Source organism: Ursus arctos, unplaced genomic scaffold (assembly GCF_023065955.2).
Source record: "Ursus arctos isolate Adak ecotype North America unplaced genomic scaffold, UrsArc2.0 scaffold_36, whole genome shotgun sequence".
Classification (NCBI taxonomy): domain Eukaryota; kingdom Metazoa; phylum Chordata; class Mammalia; order Carnivora; family Ursidae; genus Ursus; species Ursus arctos.
The window spans coordinates 6,745,147-6,764,244 of NW_026623050.1; the positions used below are offsets into that span (position 1 = coordinate 6,745,147).

Genomic DNA, 19,098 nt, shown 5'->3' on the forward strand with positions numbered 1-19,098 from the left:
ATCACTTGTCATGGTTTTCTCACTCTGTTGTTGCTGTCTCCAGAAAGAGACAGTGATGTCAGCTCTGTCCCTATGATCAGCTCTGGTGCACCCCAGCACACCTAGGCCAGACAGCCAGTCACATGCCAAGAGAGGGTGGACTCCCCTTTCCAGGGGCACTCGGGATGTGCTCAAGAAGCTCCGTGGAGGCAGGTCTCTCATGCTCCATAAGGCCACACAAAGCTGTTCTTGGCCCATTATTGAGGACACACCGTGTCCTGCCTCTGGATGAAGACGAGTCCATCCTTTCAGGGATACACACTAAAATAGTGCTGCTCATATTTCCAGATGTTTTGCACCAGGAAAAACCACCGGGTTCAACGGGGGCTTGCTAACTTTTGACTTGCCAAGAAGTTCACTGACAGTAAGTACTATCTACTATCACCATCCTGAACTTTAATTCCAGTAATATGGGAATGACATGGACGCATTACTAACAGATTTTGCTTTTTAAAAAGTTTTTGTTTCGAAATGTTTGCAAACTTATAAAAAATTGCAAGGATATTACAGTGAACTCTTATATACCCTTCCCTCAGGTTTATGAAGTACTAGCATTTTGCCATATTTGGATTTTTGTTCTCTCTCTCTCTCTCTCTACACACACACACACACACACACACACACACAGAAAGTAGTCTCTATACAAATAAATTTATTACCTAAACCATTTGAAAGTAAGTTGTAGATATGGCACCTCTTAACCCTGAAATACTAGTACTATTATCAAAATCAGGAAATTTAGCATCTCTGATACAATATTATTATCTAACCGACATACCTTCTTCAAATTTTGCCAGATGTCCCAATAATGTCCCCTTCCCCTCCTGCTGCAACTCCCTCCTCCCTTTCCTCCTCCTTCTCCCCCCTCTTCTCCACTTCCTCCTCCCCTCCCCTCCTCCTTCTCCCTTTTTCTCTTCTTCCTTCTCCTCTTCGCTCTCCTCCTCCTGCTTCCCCTCTTCCTCCTCCTAATAGCTATTGTTTTCTCTGGTCCAGGATCCTGTCCAGAATCACATTTTGCATTTAGCTGTCCTGTCTCTTTAGTCTCCTTCAATCTGGAACAGTTCCTCAGCCTTTCTTTGTCTTTTATGACATTGACTTTTTTTTTTTTGAAGTACAGGCCAGTTATTATGTAGAATGTCCCTCAGTTGGAGTTGGACTGATGTTTCCTCACGATCATATTCAGGCAATGCATTTTTGCCAAGAATACCACAGAAGTGATATGTCCTTTCTCAGTATATCACATCAAGAGGCACATGACATTGGTTTGTCCTATTTTGAGAAATGTTAATTTTGATCACTTGGTGAGAATGATGGTGACTGTTTCCCCACTGTTAAATTATGATTATGATTTTTCCCTTTGGAATTGGTAAGTAATTTGTCAGGTGAATTAACAAGTCTTTTAAATGAAATAAAATTGGCTTTTTGGAAAACTCATTCCATAGCCCCTATTGTCCTCATTTGCTCCTGTCTGTTGAAAATATCTTCAAGTCAGCAGTGATCCATACACTGGCTCTTAAAAATCACTGCACAAGGATGCAAGCAAATTACTTCTTTATCTAACAAATACTTGAGTACTATATAAGCCGTGTACCTCAGAGGAAAGAATGGTTTACAAGCAGGGCCAATAGATAATACAATTAAGTATGGTGCACCTCTTTTATAGAAGGCCTCTGGACCATACTTTGGATTTGCTGAAAACACAGGGGACAGGGGAACAAGCTGACCAACACAACGAGGAAACAATCACTAAATCTAGAATGTGGAACATTCTGTAAGAAAGCTGGCCTGGAGCACCTGGGTGGCTCAGTTGGTTCAGCATCTTCCTTCTGCTCAGGTCCTGATGCGAGGGTCCTGGAATCGAGTCCCACATTGGCTCTCTGCTCAACCGGGAGCCTGCTTCTCCCTCTGCCTCTGCCTGCTGCTCCTCCTGCTTGTGCTGTCTCTCTTTCTCTGTCAAACAAACAAATAAATAAATAAAATCTTAAAAAAAAAAAAAAAAGGAAAATCGCTGGCCTGCAGCCTGCAAAAGGACAATTTCTTGGGGAAAAAAAAAAGGAATGACTAAAACTAGATTAAATGATGCAGCAATTCATGAGCTTTGATTGAATTTGACTTTTTAAAGCAAAAAACTATAATTAAGGACAATTGGGGAAATTTTCATGTAGACTAATATTAGATGATACTATGGGATTGTCGTTGGTTTTCTTGGGTATGATAATGGTTTTATAGTTATATAAGGGAATGCATACTAATGTGTTTAGGGGTAAAGTGGCATGATGTTTGCAATTAACTTTCAAAAGGTTCAGCAAGGGGCACCTGGCTGGCCCATTTGGAAGAGCATGCAACTCTTTTTTTTTTTTCCTAAGATTTTATTTATCTACCTGACAGAGAGAGAGAGACAGCCAGCGAGAGAGGGAACACAAGCAGGGGGAGTGGGAGAGGAAGAAGCAGGCTCATAGCAGAGGAGCCCGATGTGGGGCTCGATCCCAGAACGCCGAGATCACGCCCTGAGCCGAAGGCAGACGCCTAATGACTGAGCCACCCAGGTGCCCCTAGAGCATGCAACTCTTGATCTCAGGGTTGTGAGTTCAAGCCCCACGTTTGGTGTAGAGATTACTTAAATAAATAAAACTTAAAAGGGGCTCCTGGGTGGCTCAGATGGTTAAGTGTCTGCCTTCAGCTCAGATCTTGATCTCCTGGTCCTGGGATCGAGCTCTGCTCTGTGTTGGTCTTCCTGCTCAGCAGGGGTAGTCTTGCTTCTCTCTGTGCCTCTGCCCGTCCCCACCCCCCAGCTCGTGCTCTCTGCCTCTCTCAAATGAATAAATAAAATCCTTAAAATATATAAATAAATAAAACTTTAAAAAAAGGTTCAGCAAAAACTCATTCATATATATATAGACAGAGAAAGAGCAAAGTGGCAAAACATTAAAAATTGTTGAAGCTTGGGGGCGCCTGAGTGGCTCAGCCAGTTAAGCGTCTGCCTTCAGCTCAGGTCAGGATCCCAGGGTCCTGGGCTGGAGCCCCATGTTGGGCAAACTGCTCAGCAGGGAGCCTGCTTCTCCCTCTGCCTGTGGCTCCCCCTGCTTGTGCTCTTTCTCTCAATCTTGCTCTATGTCAAATAAATAAAATCTTTTTAAAAAATTGTTGAAGCTTGGGGCGCCTGGGTGGCACAGCAGTTAAGCATCTGCCTTTGGCTCAGGGCGTGATCCCGGCGTTCTGGGATCGAGCCCCACATCAGGCTCTTCCACTATGAGCCTGCTTCTTCCTCTCCCACTCCCCCTGCTTGTGTTCCCTCTCTCGCTGGCTGTCTCTATCTCTGTCGAATAAATAAATAAAATCTTAAAAAAAAATTGTTGAAGCTTGATAGAGAGTGTAGGGAGGCTCGTAGGACTATTCTTTCTACTTTTCTGTGGTTTTGGATTTTTGAAAATCAAAAATTTGAAGGAATAACATATAGATGTAATTGTAGTTAATAAAAATAAAACTCCCTTTAAACTGTTCTGAATTTAGGGGGTGCCTGGTTGGCTCAGTTGGTTGAGCCTCTGACTCTTGATTTTGGCTCAGCTCGTGGTCTCAGGCTCCTGAAATTGAGCCCCACATGGGGTACCACACTCCGTGGGAAGTCTGCTTGTTTCCCTGTCCCTCTGCCCCTCCCCTGCTCACACATGCTCTTGCTCTTTCCCTCTAGAATAAATAAGTCTTTTTAAAAAATAAAACATTGCTGAATTTACAGTATTATTATTGTAAGTTTTCTCTACTGTTCTCTTCACTGTTACATGTGGAGAATTTCCTCAATTTTTTTCGTATTTAAAAAGGCTCCTAATTCAGCCTTTCTGGAAAGTATCTGGGTAATATATGAGACATCTTACAAATTTCGTCTCAACTTGGACTTGGGTATTTACCCAAGAAAATAATCGTGCACTAATGTAAAGATTCAGCAACAGAGTTTTCATCCTAGTGTAACAATATGTCAATGAAGAAATTGCATATAATTTAAATGCTCAACTCTTTATTGGTTAAATAAACTATGGCCCAACCACCGAAAGAAAGGAATATGGCACAGGCATCGAAATTGTTGTGAGGTCAACCATGTGCTGACAGTTGTTGAGGCTGGTTGACTTGTATAGAGGAGCCCATTATTTTTCCTTAATTAAATTGCAGAACAGTGTTTAACAAGTGAAAGATATTGGTACCATATATTTAGCTTATGAAAAAATAGTATGTACTGTATAATCCTATTTTTGTTTAAAAAAAAAAAAAGAGGCTGGGATATACACGTCCAAGTGCTCAACCTTGGTTATCTGTCCAGGTTGGACTGACAGTTTTTATTTTCAACTTTTAAAAATTTATAGAGTGAGCACTTTTATATTAAGAAATAACAATAAAAAAGATGTTGAAAAAATGTTACTGAATCCCAGAATGTTTTCTTCTACCTAGTATGAAGGAACCCCACTGGGCGTCCCGGCGGGGCGGGGAGTGGGGGGAGGGAATGGGGGGGCCTCACCCAGAGGTGGGACCATCCCCAGCCACCAGGTGGCAGTGCTGCTCGCTGAGGGCGCCTCCGACGGAGCACCTCAGCCGCACCCCTCCCCGCCCAGTGTCCTCTGCCGCCCATCGCGTATCCCCTGAAAACAGAGGAGCACTCCCTGAAAAAAAGAAAGACAGCCTGGTGTATAGGGGAGCTCCTCCCCTCTCCGCACCTAGGTTAGGGGTGCAAATAGTGCCGGCCGTGAAGATGGCAAGTGGGGAAATGTTCCTTTCCTTGGGGATAATGGGAGGAGAAGCCTTCCCTGCGAACAGTTATCTAGCTGTGTCTAGATGTGGCAGGGCCGCCAGACTTGAGAGAGAGAGAGACAGAGAGAATGGAGAGAGAGAATGTGTTAAGAATATTCTGCATGAGGGCGCCTGGGTGGCACAGCGGTTGGGCGTCTGCCTTCACCTCAGGGCGTGATCCCCGCGTTGTGGGCTCGAGCCCCACGTCAGGCCCTTCTGCTGGGAGTCTGCTTCTTCCTCTCCCACTCCCCCTGCTTGTGTTCCCTCTCTCGCTGGCTGTCTCTCTCTCTGTCGAATAAACAAATAAAATCTTTTTTTTTTTTTTTAAGAATATTCTGCATGTTTTACTGATTGTGTCATTTTTCTTTGTGTGTGTGTGTGAGATTGTGTTAATATTTGGAACATGTTCTTCTATTTCAAAACAACAGTATGGATAGAATGTTGAAGAAAACACAATATTTACTTCATATCCCAATTCTATGCATATTCTCTTCTACTTTTCAGTTCACGCATTGTTCATCATCACATTAGAAATCCTTGCTATACCTTCCTTTGAAGCAGGATCAATGCACTATCCAGATATAATTTCAGCATAACTTAACCAATAGGAAGTGTATTGAAGAATGGTATCCTTTTGTGTTATGCTCTGTGGGCTTCTTAAAAAGTTCTTTATCTACAAAACAATAATGTAACTGTATTTATAAAATTGTTTCCCAATTAAGAAAATGTCTAATAATTTAGAAAAGTGGACATTTGCACAATTTTTTTTATAATTCGTGGTTTAAAGTGTAAAAACGGGGGCGCCTGGGTGGCACAGCGGTTAAGTGTCTGCCTTCGGCTCAGGACATGATCCCGGCGTTATGGGATCGAGCCCCACATCAGGCTCCTCCACTAGGAGCCTGCTTCTTCCTCTCCCACTCCCCCTGCTTGTGTTCCCTCTCTCGCTGGCTGTCTCTATCTCTGTCGAATAAATAAATAAAATCTTTAAAAAAATAAAAATAAAAAAAATAAAGTGTAAAAACGAATGTTTTTAGTATGGTCACAGAGTTCGGCAGCCATCACCACGATCCATTTTTCCAGTCATTATACTGCTGTATCCATTAGCACTCACTCCCCATTTCCCCCCACATTCCTTCCCCAAGACCTCAGCAAGCACTAATCTGCTGTCTCTATACATTTGCCTGCTCCAGACATTTCATATAAATGGAATCATACAACATACGTTCTTTAGTGACTGACTTGGCGTTATGTTTTCAATGTTGGGCGCCTGGGTGGCTCAGTCAGTTACGCATGTGCCTTCGACTCAGGTCTTGATCCCAAGGGCCTGAGATCCAGCCTCGCATCAGGCTCCCTGCTTAGCAGGGACTCTGCTTCTCCCTCTGCCTTGGCTGCTCCCCCTGCTTGTGCTCTCTCTCTCTCTGTCAAATAAATAAACAAAATCTTTAAAAAAAAGATTATCCATGTTGTCACATACCAGTAATTAAGCCCTTTTTATTGCCAAATAATATTCCAAGGTATGGAATCTTACTTGTCCATCAATTGATGAATATTTGGGTCGTTTCCACTTTTTGGCTATTATGAATAGCCAAGCGCTTGTTGTTATCTGTCTTTTTGGTCACAGTCATCACACTAGGAGTGAAGTGGTATCTCATTGTGATTTGATTTGCAGTTCTGTGTTGGCTAGGGGCCATTTGCATATCTTCTTTGGTGAAATGTCTATTCAAATCCTTTGCTCATTCTTTAGTTGGATCATTTGTCATTTTAATACTGGATTGTAAGAGTTCTTTATAAATTTTAGATACACGCCCCTTATCGGACATCTGATTTGCAAATATTTTATCTCATTCTGTAGCGTTGTCTTTTTACTTTCCTGATGGTGCTGTTTGAAGCACAAAAGTTTTTAATTTTGATGAACTTCAGCTTATCTGTTGTGTTCTTCTGTTAGGTGTGTTTTGCCCGCTCTAAGTTCACGGAGATTTATGCCTGTGTTTTCTTCCCATATTTCTTACAAGAAATATATGTTGTTTATGGTGTAAGGTGGGAGTCCGCTTCATTCCTTTGTAACTGGATATCCAGTTGTCCCAGTGCCATTTGTGCAAAAGATTGTTCTTTCCTCCAGCGAATTGCCTTGGCGCCCTTGTTGAAAATCAACTGATCATAAATGTAAAGGTTTATTTCTGGACTCTTAATTCTATCTATTGCTCTATGTCTATCCTTATGCCAGCACCACACTGTCTTCATTACTATGAATTTATTGTAAGTTTTGAAATCATAAAGCATGAGTCTTCCAACTTTGTTATTTTTCAAGATTGTTTTGGCAACACTGGGTCCCTGGAATTTCCATATGAGTCTTAGAAACAGCTTGTCAATTTCTTTTTTTTTTTTTTTAAAGATTTTATTTATTTATTCGACAGAGAGAGACAGCCAGCGAGAGAGGGAACACAAGCAGGGGGAGTGGGAGAGGAAGAAGCAGGCTCATAGCGGAGGAGCCTGATGTGGGACTCGATCCCTTAACGCCGGGATCACGCCCTGAGCCGAAGGCAGACGATTAACCGCTGTGCCACCCAGGCGCCCCAGCTTGTCAATTTCTATTAAAAAAAATTCAGCTGGGATTTTGATGTTGGTTATGTTGAATCTGTAGATCGATTTGAGGAGCCTTGGCATCTTAACCATATTAAGTCTTTTCATCCATGAACATAGGATGTCTTCTATTAATTAAGCGCACATCTGATTTTTTAATTTTATTTTTACTAGGCAGGAAACTAAAATATCAGATGGTTCTAGATCAGTTTCAAACATTTAGGTACCTTGAATAAAGTCTACTAAGCAGATGGGTATCGTTTGGCACAGCTTGAGGATAACAGGTCCTCCCTGTGCAGAACAGTTGAGTAGAATAACTTGGGGTTGCTACCACAAACTGCTGGTTTCCTTCTTTAAGAAATCTTGGGTAAGCCTTCTTCTCTGGACTTACTTTCCTTACTTATAAAAAAAGGAAACAACCATGATTACCTCAATCACTTCAGTAAAAAATTGCTAAATGAATTTTTAAAAATACAGTATAAAAATAGACAAAAGATTTGAACAGATACTTCATTAAAGAAGATATACAGGGGCACTTGGGTGGCTCACCTAAGCGTCTGACTTCAGCTTAGGTCAGGATCTCAGGGTTTTAGGATCACCCAGTTCCGGACTCAGCACAAAGTCTGCTTGTCTCTCTCCCTCTGCCTCTCCCTTTCCCCCTCCCCCTGCTCATGCTTGCTCTATCTCTCTTGCAAATAAATAAATGAAATCTAAAAAGAAAAGAAAAGAGGAAGATATAAAAAAATGACTAATAAACAAATGCAGATATGCTCAATATCATAAGCCAACATTAGCCAACATGCAGATTAAGACCATGATAAGATACACACCCACCAGCATGGCGAAAACTTAAAAGACTGATAATACCAGGTACTGGTGAAGATATGAAGCAAAGAACTCTCTTTCACTGCTGGTAGTAGTATTAAATGGTACAACTGCTTTGGAAAACAGATCAGTCTTCCTTCCTTCCTTCCTTCCTTCCTTCCTTCCTTCCTTCCTTCCTTCCCTCCCTCCCTCCCTCCCTCCCTCCTTTCTAAAAAGATTTTAAGTAGAGATGCCTGGGTGGCTGTCGGTTAAACGTCTGCCTTCAGCTCAGGTCAAGGTCCTGAGCTAGTTGATCGAGCCCCATGTCAGGCTCCCTGCCCAGTGGGGAGTCTCCCTCTCCCTCTGCCCCTCTTCCCCACTGTGCTCTCTCTCTCACTCTCTCTATTGCTCTCTCTCTCTTTCAAGTAAATAAAATCTTCAAAAAAAATAAAAGTTAAAAATTAAAAGATTTTCATCTCTACACCCAGCATGGGACTCAAACTCACAACCCCAAGATCAAGAGTCTCACGCTCCTCTGACGGAGCCAGCCAGGCTCCCCAGATCAGTAGTTCTTTGTAAAGTTAACATACATAACATAACAGTAATTCCACTCTATGCTATTTACCCAAGAGAAATGAACATATATATCCACAGAAAGATTTGTACATGAATGTTTATAGCAGCTGTATTTGCAATAAGCAAAAATCAGAAACAGCCCAATATCCTTTGACCGGAGAATGGGTAAATAAATTGTGGCATAGTCAATACAAATTAAAGACAAGTCAATAATTTAAAGGAACAAATTACTGATACAACATGCATGAATCTTAAAAATACGACGCTGAGTGAAGGAAGCCAGACACAAAGAGTACTGGATGGTTTCATTTATATGAAATTCTGAAACAATCAAAACTAAGCTATTGTTACAGCATATCAGTGGTTTTCTGGGGACAAAGGGGGAGGGAGGACCAACTGCAAAGAGGCTTGAGGAAACCTTCTGCGGTGATGGAGATGCTCTATCTTCATTGGCATGGTCGTTATATGTGTGCATACCTTTGGAAAAACTCATCAAGCTGCTTTTAATGTACTTGATGTATATTAAAATTAATATACTTAAAATGGGTACATTTTATTATATGTAAATCATACCTCAATAAAGTTGATTAAAAAAATAAGTCCACACTTGAGAGTTGGCTATTACAAGAGCTTCAGGTATCTCTGTGTCTAATCTGTCTCAGGCACTTCACTGATTATCATAATGAGTATTAGAAATGGGTTTTCATTAAAAACTTATAAAGGCATCATAAAGACCATGAAGACTTATAATCAATAAATTAGTAAATGCCTCTCTTTGTACTGTTATGAGGATCCAGTGTGATAACATAAATGCAAGTATACGGCTTTGATGGGCCGTACAAGTAGGTCTTGGCTCGAAAGTCAGAGATCCCCCAGGCTTCCAGATTTCCAGCCCCTTTACGATCCTGACCTAAAGGCCTAAGAGGTCCCTCTGGCTGTCCCCTGCCAGGGTCTTGGCTTGCTTACAGTCACCCCTGGGCCTCACCTTCTGAAGGGCCCTGATCCTGTCCCCAAGATGGTGGGGAAACCCTTAGGATCTGCCTTGCTTCTGAGTGCCTGGATGGAACTGGAGTTGACCTTTACCTCTTTGCCCTAACCCGTGGCCCCAGGATGCGTTTTGCTTTGACTGGCCTGAGAGTTTGTAAGCAGTCAAGACAGCTGCACTGCAGTCACACAGACCTTGTTATGGCCTGGCTGTTTGTGTACCCCTCAAATTCGTACGTTGAAGCCCTAACCCCACAATGGGATGGTATTTGGAAGTGGAGCCTTTGGGAAGCAATTAGGCTGAGATGAGGTCATGAAGGTGGGGACCCTCATGATGGAATTAGTGTCTTTGTGAGAAGATGAAGAGACCAGGGTGTGCTCACTGCCCCTCCCCCCAACCACCACCACCAGGTGAGGGCACGGCATGAAAGTGACTGCCTGCAAACCAGAATAGGACCCTCACCAGGACCTCAGCCATACTGGCAACCTGATCTTAGACTGCCCAGCCTCCAAAACTGGGAGAGATAGCTGTTGTTTAAGCTGCCCAGTCTATTGTAATTTGTGAAAGCAATCTGAACAGACTAAGACAAACCTCATCCTGGCAAATAGGAGATGAACTGTGGCGCTTCCTCTAAAAGCCTCCTGAACTACATTATGTCTCCTAAATTTAGACAAATCCCTCTTGAATATTCCAAAGCCACCATACTGTTTTGAACCCATTTCCAGAATCCCAGGTAGGCCCGCCCAGCCTTTTCCAGCCCCTGTAACCGACCCTCCTGCTCTCAATGACCTCTTACCCACACCCAGATATTCCTCTGATCTCACCCTGGTGCCACCAGGGCTTCGCCCGGTTGTCCAAGCTGACCCTGCCTGACTCCTTGTCTCTCCCTTAAGCTTTGAGCATAGAGACCTGAGACTTTCCGGATTCAGCTACTGGAGAATGACCCCCTACTCAGGGCACGGTTTCTCCAAACCTTAGAAGCCACCCACCCACAATGTCTGACCCACCCAAGACCCAAGGCCCTGGGGGTTCATACTCTGGTGTCCCTCCTTAGGTATAAATAAAACAGTGTCCTAAATAATTACACATCTTCTCTTTAGCGTTTTTCCCCCTGACCCTGTAAGTTACCTTGAGCAGTGGTTGGGAGTGGTTGGGCTTCCGTGTTCTTTCCCACCGAGAGAGCAGAACTGAAGCCCCCCAGCAACTCCTGTGAGCTGTGTGGTGTATGCGCGGGCTGCCCGCGGCAACCTCACCTCCCATCCTGTGGGCTCTGTAGACCAGAGCCGAGGAAAGTTGAAGCTGCTCAGACCCAGGGATAAACACTGTTGACAGTGGCCACTGGCCTGCCACAAGATTTTTTAGGCATCTGAAAATACAGGGACTTGTTTCTGAGTGTGTGTTGCGGTGGTAATATTTTTTTCTTTTTAACAGGCTGGGGTCATATTTCAATTCAACAAGTGTCCGTTGATTACCTACCGTATGCTAGGCACTTTGAGCTCACTGAAAAAGAATTCTGCAACTTGCAGTTTTTGCTTAAAAGCATAAAATCTTTCCATGTCAATACGTAATGATCTGTCATTATTTTTTCCATCATTGTAAAACTTTAGCACGCTTAGCACTTTAATGCATTTTCTGCTCTGATAAATATGGAATTGATCGAAGTCCCTCTAGCTATTTCTATCACCATTATTGGGTGGGATGCAATGAACAGATTTCCTAAGGCTAGGGAATTAGGCAAAAGCAGGGTTATGAATTTAAGTCATAGACTCTTTCTCCCGGGACGCCTGGGTGGCACAGCGGTTGGGCATCTGCCTTCGGCTCAGGGCGTGATCCGGCATTATGGGATCGAGCCCCACATCAGGCTCCTCCACTAGGAGCCTGCTTCTTCCTCTCTCACTCCCCCTGCTTGTGTTCCCTCTCTCGCTGGCTGTCTCTGTCTCTGTCAAATAAATAAATAAAATCTTTAAAAAAAAAAAAAAAAGAATCTTTCTCCCTAATGGGTTAAAACATACTTTTCAGTTTTACTTTCTATGCTGGATCTGTAAAAAGAATTACAGTGGTAGGACTACTTTTGATCTACATGTTTGTGAGAGCTGATACTAAAAGGAATTTGTTGGGTTTGGGAGGCAGCATGTGGGGGTGAGATAGGGCTGGAGAAGATAGGCCCTGAGCCCCTGGGACATTGGAGGACATGCGAAGAGCCATGGAAGTCATTGTGGGGTTTTAAGCAGGAGCAAGATTGGAATCCTAATTTTTCCAGTTTTATTGATATATAATTGATACATAGCATGGTATTATGTTTGAAGTATACAACATAATGATTTGATATAGGTATATATTGTGAAATAAAAAATTACCATGTTACGTTTAGTTAACACCCATCACTTCACATTGTCCCAATGTTTTTTCTTGTGATGAGAACTTTTTTATTTCTTTTAAGAAAGCCCTATGCCCAATGTGCAGCTTGAACTCATGACCCTGCGATCAAGAGTCACATGCTCTACTGTCTGAGCCAGCCGGGGGCCTCTTGTGATAAGAACTTTTAAGATCTACTCTCTTAACAACTTTCAAATATACAACACAGTATTGTTAACTGTAGTCGCTGTACCTTACATCCCCAGAACTTATTTATTTCATAACTGGACGTTTGTACCTTTTGACGCCCTTTCCCCATTTCCCCCACTCCCTACCTACTGGCTTTGGCAACCACGAAGCTGTTCTCTATTTCTGTGAGTTTTTTATTTTAGATTCCACATATAAGTGAGATGATCCAGTTTTCGTCTTTCTTTCTGGCTTATTTCACTGAGCATAATATCCTCAAGGTCCATCCATGTTGTTGCAAATGGCAATATTTCCTTCTTTTTTGTGGTTGAATAATTTTCCACTGTATAGATAAATACCGCAGTTTTTTATCCATGCATCTGTTGGTGGATATTTAGGTTGTTTCTTTGTCTTGGCTTTGTCTTGTTATTGTAAATAACACTGCAATGAAAATGGGGGTGTGGGAGCACCTGGGTGGCTCAGTCAGTTAAGCTTTTGTCTCTTGATTTTGGCCCAGGTCATGATCTCAGGGTCCTGGGATCAAACCCTGCGTCAGGGTCCGCCTCAGCGGGGAGTCTGCTTGAGGATTCTCTCCCTCTCCCCTGGCCCCTCCCCCCCCCCCACTCACATACTCTCTCTCACAAATAAATAAATCTTAAAAAAAAAAAGAGGATGGGGTATAGATGGTGTAGAGATCTTTTTGAGATAGTGATTCTGTGTCCTTTGGATATATACCCAGAAATGGAATTGTTGGGTCACATAGTAGTTCTATTTTTAATTTTTTGAGGAACCTCCATACTGTTTTCCATAGTGACTGTGCCAATTTACATTCCCACGGACAGTGCACGAGGGTTGCCTTTGCTCCACATCCTCTCCCACACTTGTTATCTCCTGTCTTTTGAATGACGGCCATTCTAACAGCTGTAAGATATCTTATTGTGGTTTTGATTTACATTTCCCTGATGATTAGTGATAGTGAGCACCTGTTGGACATTTGTATATCTTCTTTGGAAAAATGTCTATTCAGTTCCTCTGCTGATTTTATGATCAGATTGTTTATTATTTGCTAGTAAGTTGTATTTCTTCATATATTTTGGATATTAGCCCCTTATCAGATATATGATTTGCAAATATTTTCTCCCATTCCGTAGGTTGCCTTTTCATTTTGTGGATGGTTTCCTTTGGTGTGCAGAAGCTTTTGAGTTTGATGTAGCCCCACTTGTTTCTTTTTGCTGTTGTTGCTTTTGCTTCTGGTGTCATATTCAAAAAATCATCACCAAGGGGCGCCTGGGTGGCACAGCGGTTAAGCGTCTGCCTTCGGCTCAGGGCAGGATCCCACTATGAGCCTGCTTCTTCCTCTCCCACTCCCCCTGCTTGTGTTCCCTCTCTCGCTGGCTGTCTCTATCTCTGTCGAATAAATAAACAAAATCTTAAAAAAAAAATCATCACCAAGACTATGTCGAGGAGCTTACCGCCTGTATTTTCTTACAGGGGTTTTATGGTGTCAGATCTTATGTTCAACTCTTTAATCCATTTTGAGTTGATTTTTGTGTATGGTGTAAGACAGTGGTCCAATTTTATTCTTTTGCATGTGGTTGTCCAGTTTTCCCCACACCATTTATTGAAGGGACTATCCTTTTCCCCATTACATATTTTTGGCTCCTTTGTCACAAACTAATTGACTGTATGTGCATGGGTTTACTTGTGGACTCTCTATTCTGTTACACTGATCTATGTGTCTGTTTTTATGCCAATACGAGACCATTTTGATTACTATCACTCTGTAATACAGTTTATTTTTTATTTTTTTAAAGATTTTATTTATTTATTTGACAGAGAGACAACCAGTGAGAGAGGGAACACAAGGAGGGGGAGTGGGAGATGAAGAAGCAGGCTCCCAGCAGAGCAGGGAGCCCGATGTGAGGCTCGATCCCAGGACCCCGGGATCATGCCCTGGGCCAAAGGCAGATGCTTAATGACTGAGCCACCCAGGCGCCCCTGTAATACAGTTTAAAATCAGGGAGTGTGATGCTTCCAGCTTTGCTCTTCTTTCTCAAGATTTCTTTGGCTATTTGGGGTCATTTGTGGTTCTATACAAATTTTAGGATTTTTTTTTCCATGAAAAATGCCATTGGAATTTTGATAGGGACTGCACTGAATCCATATATTGCTTTGGGATCTGGCATTATTTTGCACAGCTGCATGGTCCTCCACAACACGGCAGCATCATAACTCCAAGATTTCTTCAACTAGTTCCCTGATTTAAGACATTCAGATTGCCTCCATATACTTTTCTATTACAAAAATGCTACGACAAGTGCCTTTGTCGTATGACCTTGTGCACATATGTGAATATTTCTGATAGATTCTTATGAGGAGTGTTGCTTAATTAAAGAGAATGCGCTGAATATTTCTAATTGTTGCTCCCAGATAACAAGTTTGTTTCCATTTATTCTCCCACCACTAGTGTGTGAGAGGACTCTGCTTCCTATGGTCTATAGGTCATATTATCAAACTGCCAGGAGAGAACAGGCAATAACCTTTTGAATAGGAATCAGCCTTGGCTGTTGATACCGACTGGGCAGCTTATGGCCCTCAGCACGGGGCACTTGTAGGGTACAAATGAAGAGAGGTCAAGCTCTAGCTGTTCCCACGGGTGAGCTTCTGCTATTACTAACACTCGCTCGGGTTAGCTGTGTACTTCTACACCCATGGTCTCTTTTCTCCCTTCCCACCACCCTCTAAGATAAATGTCATTATCTTGTTTACAGGTGAGGAAACCCACCCAGAGAGGCTGATTCCTCCAAATCACAGAAGTCACAAGTAACAGAGCCAGGGAAGAAGGGGCGCCCGAGGGTGAAGGAAAGAACAACAAAGGTAAGGCCACAGTTAACCCCGGGGCTTTGGCTACCAACCTGGGTCTCAAGGCCGGAACTAGACCAGTTGTGCGGTCTGGAATGGTGCTGTGTTCCTTCACGTGGGCTGCGACGTTCTGTGCTGCCTGCACTTGTCCTGCTTGGGCATGAGGTGGAGGCCACGGGTATGGAGAGAGGAACCCTCTGGGTCTGTAACTCAGAAAGATGGAGGGAGGAGTGGAGAGGGCTGTTAGCCTGGTGGTGGTGGAGGAGTTTATGAACTGAAGATATGTGTACAGACCCTGTCCATGAGCTAATGAGAAACCTCTTCCATCCTCCCAGCTGGCCGCTGCGGCTGCTGCCCAGGGCCCTCCCCATACACTTCATTCCTCCAAACAAAGCGGCCCCTTAAGCAATCCTTGTATTACCATGGCTCTAAGCCTAGGAATTCCAAGGACAGACTTGTTTAACCACTCCTGGCTCCAGCCCTTGTAGATTGGTCCTCAGAACTCAGGGGTTTGAAGAAATATTTTCAGCAGACTCTGGGTGGGGAACCAGCAGGCAGCTAAGTGTCTTTCCCTTGAGAGGCCATTTGTTTCCCAGGGAAGCTCAGCCCCAGTGGACACGCTTCTGGTGTCACAGAAACCCCTGTGGCCCTACACCTTCAGGATCTTAGTCCCCAACAGGAGGTTCCTCTGGGGGGGTGCATCCTGAGCCTAGTGAGAATGTGGTCCAGGATCTCAGGAAGGTACCGTCTCTCAGCCTTTTTATTTGAAAAACAGTAGGAAATCTATTCTGTGGTTATGTGAGAGAATGACTGTATTCTTTGTGTTTTTTTTTTTTAAGATTTTATTTATTTGACATAGAAGGAGAGAGGGCACAAGCAGGGGGAGTGGCAGGCAGAGGGAGAAGGAGAAGCAGGCTCCCCCTTGAGCAGAGAGGCTGATGCTGGGCTCCCCAGGTACCCCAGAATGACATTATTCTTAGGAAATGCATATAAATAGATATACACACACAGAGGGAGAGAAAGCACACGTGCAAAGAATTGGTGAATCTGGATAAAAGGGTTTTGGAAATTCTTCATATCATGCAACTTTTCTGTAAGTTTGAAATAGTATCAAAATTAAATGGTGACAGGGACCCCTGGGTGGCTCAGTTGGCTAGGTGTCTGCCTTCAGCTCAGGTCATGCTCCCGGGGCCCTGGGATCGAGCCCCACTTGGGCTCCTTGCTCAGCAGGGAGCCTGCTTCTCCCTGCTTGTGCTCTCTCTCTGTCAAATAAATAAATAAAATCTTCTAAAAAAATTAAATGGTGACAAAAAAGTGGAGTTGTAAAGATCAAAGGAGCAGATTTAGGTAAATTAATTCTCATTCCCACCTGACGAGCCCAAGAACGGATTTAAATTTTGTGTAGATTTTGAATTATTTTGCCCAGTTGTAATCATGAACAATTTTGTAGTCTGTCTTTTTTCACTTGATGTCAGTCACAAACTGTTGTCCGCGCTATTACACAGTCCTGGTAACTATCATTTAAATGACTTGTAAAATTCCATTATAGGTCATCCTTTATGCTCTCCCATTGAGGGACACTCCAGAGGCAGCAGGGGATTGTCCTTAGCTCATCATGAACTTGGTACCAGGTGCTATCCACCACAGGCTCTGTGCAGGCATTATCTTATTTGACCCTCACGGTCACACTAAGATAAATATTTTTACCCCCAGTGTATGGGTCAGGAGGCTTATAACAAGCCAACCTCGTTCACTGGACTTCAGCATTCAATTCCAATCTTTCTGACTCCTCAGCTCGTGCCTTCCCTCGGCTCTTCCAGGACTGACAGCTTTCTCTTCCTCCTCCTCTAACTCATGGCTCTTTTTCTGTACTGCAGTTTCGATCTTGTGTTGTGGTTAATAACTCCATGCCCCAAATCTGAGGCTAGATTGTGAGCCCTTGGAGAGTGCGATTCACAGCGGGGTCATCTTTGGAGGCCCAACGTGCTTAGCCCCTCTGTATGTCTTCTACATGGCGGGAGCTTACATCATTTATTCTTTCAACAAATCCTGTATTTACGGAGGGCCTACTATGCCCCAGGCACTGTTCTAGATTCTTGGGACACATTCGCGATTCAATAAACAAAATGGAGCTTACATCCCCCGGGAGGGAGATGTACAATAAAGAACATACAGGGGGTGCTTGGGTGGCTCAGTCAGTTAAGCATCTGCCTTTGGCTCAGGTCATGCTCCCAGGGTCCTGGGATCGAGTCCCGCATTGGGCTCCTTGCTCAGCGGGGAGCCTGCTTCTGCTTCTTCCTGCTGCTCCCCGTGCTTGTTCTCTCTCTCTCTCTGACACATAAATAAAATAAAATCTTAAAAAAAAAGAAGGTGCTAAAAATAATATGGGAAAATGAAGCACGGTCAGGACAATAGGGGGTACAGGAGGAGCAGGTGTTGCAGTTGTAAGTGGAGTAATTAGGGTATAGGCCACATTGAGGACATGACATCTGAGCAAAGATTTGGAGGAGATGAAAGTGAATACAGCGTAAATGAACAAATGAAGGAATCAAATTACTTGTATGATACATTCTAACTCTACGATTAGAAAGCAGGCATTAGAAGAGCTAAGACCCTAAGTCTGAAAAGATAAATTCCAAGGAGAGAGAAGATCAAAGTTTAAAAGATCATACCAGTACTGTATGGTGACTAACATAAATAATAAAAAATCATTAAAAAAAATAAATAAAAGATCATACCAAGCACAGATAGGGTGAACAATGGCTCATTCCATGAACAGTGCCAGTTTGGCTGCTCCAAAGTGGTGCCGGCGGGAACAGTAAAGCTGCTTTACATGTAGGCAGTAAACACATGAGACTTACACCCCTAAACATGGCACAGGCTGACAGCACAAGACAGTGTTCAATGAACCCATAGACGCCAGCCCTGGGGTCAGTGATTGGAAGAAGTTGGGGATATTCATAGGGCATGCCCCAACCCTTTGATGCAATCCAGGGCAAAAGTCTAGTCTTGTGCCCTGGTAGGACACAGGGCCTTGGTGGGCTGGATGCTACCAAAAAGTCCTGATGACCCCGGACTACACATCTCACGTCGGCTAATACCAAGAGCCCTTTCCTTTCCACTGCATGCTGTTGATGTTTGTTGAATTATTACATTTGGAATTATTACAGTTGTGGGTTTTTTTAAATACAAGAATTACATAGGGGCGCCTGGGTGGCCCAGTCGGTTAAGCATCCGACTCTTGATTTCGGCTCAGGTCATGATCTCAGGATTGTGGGATCGAGCCCTGCCTCACGCTTCATGCTCAATGCGGGAGTCTGCTTGTCCCTCTCCCTCTGCTCCTCCCCCTATTTGCGCGCTCTCTCTCAAATAGATAAATAAACAAAATCTTTTTTTAAAAATACAAGAATTACATAGAATCAACTTATTCTTTTTTTTTGACAAATATATACACGCTTTTAATTCCATCCCAATCAAAATACAGAGCATTTCTGTTCCCTCAGACCCTTGTGCCTGAGTTTCCCCTACTCTCTACCCTAGACAATTACCAAACTGATTTTTACATCCTAATGTTATTAATTTAATGGCAAAAGCTTTTCCTATAATATCACATGAATATAGAATCAACTTCTTTCAAACATATAATCATACTGTCTGACCAGGTCAGGATTTGTCACTTTGACCAAAGTATGATCTTTAACAATTTATTTGCTTAGTAAATAATTTCCAAGCTAAATGGCCTTTGTATTTCATAGACTGCTTCTATATAAATACGTTAACATAATATTGATGAAATAAATCATAACTGAAATATACGAAGTTGGCTTGATATTAGATTTCTATACAAATAGAAGCTTAGTTTGCAAAATAAATACCTCCTGAAACTTTGCCTTATATATATAGAGAGAGATTTTTGTTTATTGAGTTCTCTTAGAGTA

At 43.0% G+C, this 19,098-nt stretch overlaps 2 long non-coding RNA genes across 2 annotated transcripts in view; one reads left to right on the top strand and one right to left on the bottom strand.

Annotated features, from left to right (window-relative positions):
* Positions 1-19,098, top strand: part of LOC113242030 (uncharacterized) — a 34,452-nt gene that overhangs the window by 1,343 nt on the left and 14,011 nt on the right. Inside the window, exons 2-3 of the long non-coding RNA XR_006412069.3 lie at positions 328-403; positions 15,070-15,175. This is a non-coding gene — a long non-coding RNA (uncharacterized LOC113242030). The remainder of the gene's footprint in view (positions 1-327; positions 404-15,069; positions 15,176-19,098) is intronic.
* Positions 1,111-15,476, bottom strand: LOC130542512 (uncharacterized). The gene is made up of 2 exons (XR_008957126.1): positions 15,214-15,476; positions 1,111-1,989 (listed from the first exon to the last, which is right to left on the bottom strand). It is a non-coding gene; the product is annotated as an uncharacterized LOC130542512 (long non-coding RNA).